This window comes from Lutra lutra, chromosome 4, assembly GCF_902655055.1.
Source record: "Lutra lutra chromosome 4, mLutLut1.2, whole genome shotgun sequence".
NCBI lineage: Eukaryota > Metazoa > Chordata > Mammalia > Carnivora > Mustelidae > Lutra > Lutra lutra.
The window spans coordinates 13888808-13893273 of NC_062281.1; the positions used below are offsets into that span (position 1 = coordinate 13888808).

Sequence of the window (4466 nt, forward strand, 5' to 3'; positions counted from 1 at the left end):
GGTATGGGTTTTTGTCTATTTTGTTCATTGCTATATCCCTAGAATCCTGAACAATGCCAGCCACATGGTAGGATTCAATATTTACTGAATGAATCAATTACTGCATGCTTAAAAGCAAGGATACTTCATAGAGAAGCAGGAGAAAGAATCATTGCACAGACAAGGGACCAGGTGTATATATATGTATATATATGCATATATATATATATATATATATATATAGAGAGAGAGAGAGAGAGAGAGAGAGAGAGAGAGGAGAGAGAGAGATGAAATGCTGACAGGTTTTCAGAGAAGTTGTCAGTTCCTACTTCCAATTTCTAATGAACCTAGGTTTTATTTTCTGTCCATAGTCTATTCCAATAAAATTATCCTTTTCTTAAGCTGCCTTAAGTGGACTGGTCTTTACTGCAACTAAAAGAACTCTAAGCAAAAGGAATAGAATCAAAGTAGGAAGCTCTAATTGTTTTCTTAGCACACAGGGTGCACTGGAGGTTGGGGTTCCCGTGTAGTGAACAGTTTTGTGGGTATCTCTCCCAGATAACTAGGTCACAGACAACTGGTGTTTCCCCATGTGGCAAAGTGGAGCATGCATAGAAATACCTGCCTCCTCTCTCTCTGCTTTTCAGGCATTGCTGAATGCCTCCTAATGATTTCATCTGCTGGGAGGTCTGCTGGGTTTTCCACTTTCATAGAAGGTGGTGGTGCCAGGGGCTGATGCATTCTCTGACTGCTGACTTGAAACACACTTTGATGAATTAGTGCAACCCGGCCAGCCATTTACTTTAAATTTTACCCTTGATTCTTCCTCTAGCAAACAATTAAGGAGCAGCAGTGGCTTCCTGCAGGGAAGACCAATGCCTTCTGTCCTCTGCAGAAACAGCTTTGGCGTTCTTCCAAAAGATGAATGGCATGGACCAGGAGCTCCAGTTTCCCTCAGCTTTCAGGCATCCAAATAAGCAAATACTTAAATGCATACAATAAAATAAAATAAATTTAAATCACAAATAAGGAAACCAGTCTAGGTTACCAGCAAGTCCTATGACTTGACTTGGGGGCTGGGAAATACATCCTTGAACTTAGCAATGCAGTAAGCCAAAGAGCACGGAGAGCTTCATCTGAACAACTGGGCCCAGTGACAAGGCACCATGTCTTCCTTCTCACTGGGTGAGTTGCACATACCAACCTCAAAAGCTCCTGAGTAAGAGGAAAATGTCTCTTTAACAGTATTAAGGGACAATTTATTATGTGTATCCTTCCAGGGAAGCACAATGTCAGTGCAGGCCCATTGCATTTGCATTATTTCCAGACAACAGCAGCAGCAGAAAAGGACACTGATTTATTTCAGAGCAAGCACAGGTGAATTTAATGTCTGTTGGGACTGAGCCAGGGAAGACTTAACCCACTCTGGGCTCTCAAGTGCTTGAGGGGGGACAGCAGGTTTTTGGAAGTGTCCCATAGGCCTCTGGCTAAATTCAGCTTCCTTAAGTCCATGTTCCTCAATCACCTGGTCAGAAAAGCTCTTGCAGAGAAAAGGGGATGGAAAAAGTCTTGTTTAGGAATAGAAAATCTGGTGCTGGCTTCTCTGGCAGCACATATACTAAAAATTGAAATGATACAGAGTAAATTAGCATGGCCTCTGCTCAAGGATGACACAAAATTTGTGAAGCATTACATATTTCTTATCTGGAATTAAAACAAAAACAAAATGAAGGAAAGCAAGCAAGCAAGCAAGCAAGAAAGAAATAGAAAATCTGGTTTTATGCCCTAACCCAACTAATTTCTTTCTCAGTGACCTGGGCAAATAATTCAGTCCTTTTATTTTTATTTTTATTTTTATTCTTTAATTTTTTAAAAATAATCTAGTCCTTTTAAGACCCAGGTATTTCTTTGTAAAGGAGTCTAAGAATAATCCACTTCAGGGTTGGAGTGAGGATCCAGCAAGCAAATGTATTAGAGAGGGCTTTGTGAAATACATGCAAGCCATTGTTTGGAGCTGACATCAATTTGGGATTCCTAGCAAATAGCTTTATCCCAGAAGAATCAAGAAGATGATAATTACAATTACTCTTTAAACCTGGCATTCACGCATTATAGAATTACAAAAGGTCATGGTAGAAAGTCTGAAATAGCTCTTCCTAACCTCTTGTTGGGCACATGGAGAAGCCAGTTGTAGGGAAGAAAGTAGGCTGAATATCATGGGAGATGAAGTGAATCTTCATGACCTTTGCTCTCTGTCCCTGTCAGTAAGTTTCAGAATGCCATGTATACAGTAAGAGTTCAATAAATGCTGGTAGAAGTGAAAGAATTCACTCACTGTCAAACAACCCGTGTTGCTGTTGGCAATGGCAAGTTGGAATCTTTTCTCTTGAATTCACACTCCAAGTATCTCTTCTTCCAATATCAAAACTTACAGAAAATGTGTTTGCTGGTCACCCTAGTCATATAGAAAAGGAACATGGCCCCCATAAGCTAGCAACATCCTGGTAAAAACCACTAGCTTCAACTTCCAATGGCAGTTCATTGAAATCTTAAAGAGCATTTAATTCTTGTCAAACTGTCTTTCAATAACGATTTTAACATATATATCTGGACAAATTTACAAAGTGTTGCCCAGTGCATTACCTTATTTAATTTCCTGAACAATCTGCTGATGATGCTATTGGTTCCATTTCCCAGAGTAAGAAGTTGAAGGTCTGAGAGTCTGCATGACTTGCTCATTGATGTACAGACACTGTCAGCACCAGAGTTTGAACACAGAACTCTTGCTTGCAAGTGCATTCCATTAATACTATTTTATAAACTATCGAATAAACACATCCTTTGCTGCTTCTGTTTCTCCTTCCTTCCTTTTCCTCTCTCCCTCTCTCCCTCTCCCATTTCCTATAAGCTCTTATTAGCATGGTGCTAGGTGCCACATGGGGCACAGAAGCAGGGAACAATGAATAATAGAACAGCCCCGTCTTTGATGAGCTGGCAATCTACTGAAGAAGAGGACCTATAGGTAAAAAGGTAATTCCAAATACAGGTGATCATTGCTAAGCACCAACCCTGATTGAGTAGAGCCTGAAAGGGTAAACCGACAAGCATCTCACTGCCTGGAAGATGGGAGAGAGATGAATATCTGTCCAGGGCACTGCGGTTGCCTTCTTGCTGCAAAAATCATTCACGGAATCCCAGGCTGTCCCTTTCAAAATACACAGGCTTTCAAAGTCCGTACCTTCCCCTTCCCTGCTCTCTTTGGTGTGATGAATGAAAGATGGGTGTGACGCATCCAAGTGGAATCTGCAAATCGCTGATCCTTTAAAACCTACTTTTGTAAATACCAATAAAACAAGTCTCAACGTTTGTTCCTCATTCAGGGAGTTCATTCAACCAGGAGCCCTGGAGGAGGGAAGCTCTTCTTTCAGGGCTCTCAACTGAAACTGAAACTCATCTCCATGCTCTCCCCCTTTGCCTACCTTGCTTAATTTTAAGTCAGTTAGTCTATAGTTCTTTCTGGCTTCCCTCCTTTGTCTCCCTTAACTCCCTTCAGCAGAACTGGTTATATTTGCCACTCCAGGTGTGTCCGGGTCTGGAAATAATACCCCCACAGGCACTCAGTAGCTATCTGTTCAATGAAGAAATGAATGGATGAATGAAGGAATGGATAATGGCCAGGTTTAAATGCCCTGTCATTTATCAGTTGCCTGACTCTCAGGAAGGTATTTAACTTAGTTGTGCCTCAGTTTCTCATCTTCATGAGTGGTGTGTGGAAGATTACAGAAATATCGATATTTATGTACTATATAGAGCACCTGTGATTCACTCTGATACTCAAAAAAAAAAAAAATGGTAGCCATGATGATTATCATTATCATTATTAAAGAGAACTGAAAGTGACCTGAGAGTCACAAGAGGAATGTTCCTGTAGGGTGAGGAGGGTCAGGGGGATAGTGTCTGTTAGTTGTGAGGAATAGAGGATTTACGCAAGCAGAGGAAAATGTTCAGGGGAAGGCATGTCATCCAGTAATACTGGGGTAAAGGGAGGAGGTCTGAAATCTTCTGAAGACAAGAAGGATAAAGTGAAAAATGGGAAGTCCAGCAAGGCTGTAGAAAGAGGTGAGGGTATGAGGAAAATATATGATCAAAAGAGTCCCTAAAATTAAGTTGTTAGTGATTATTATTCAGTTATGTGCCACTGAAATATGGCAAAAACTGTTCCCAACAGGGGAAGCTGGTGCCCAGTGCCATATGAGTGGTAAGGGTAACACAGTGGTAAGGGTGACATGTTCTAGGGGCACAGAGAAAAGGCAGTGACACTGTCCTTGGGCATCTGAGAGAGGCTTCATCATGAGCACTAGCTCATCAAAGATTTCTTCCTCTTCTCTTGCTCTCTCACTTGTTCACTCACTTATTTCAGATATATTCTTGAATACCTGCTAATTTTCTAGATGTAGAGTTGGATGATATAGACATAGCTAGAATAA

At 41.0% G+C, this 4466-nt stretch overlaps 1 non-coding gene across 1 annotated transcript; it reads left to right on the forward strand.

The window, feature by feature from the left end:
* The first annotated feature begins 1570 nt into the window (after positions 1-1570).
* Positions 1571-1680, forward strand: LOC125099468 (U6 spliceosomal RNA). Its single transcript, XR_007127194.1, has one exon. It is a non-coding gene; the product is annotated as a U6 spliceosomal RNA (small nuclear RNA).
* Positions 1681-4466: the final 2786 nt, after the last annotated feature.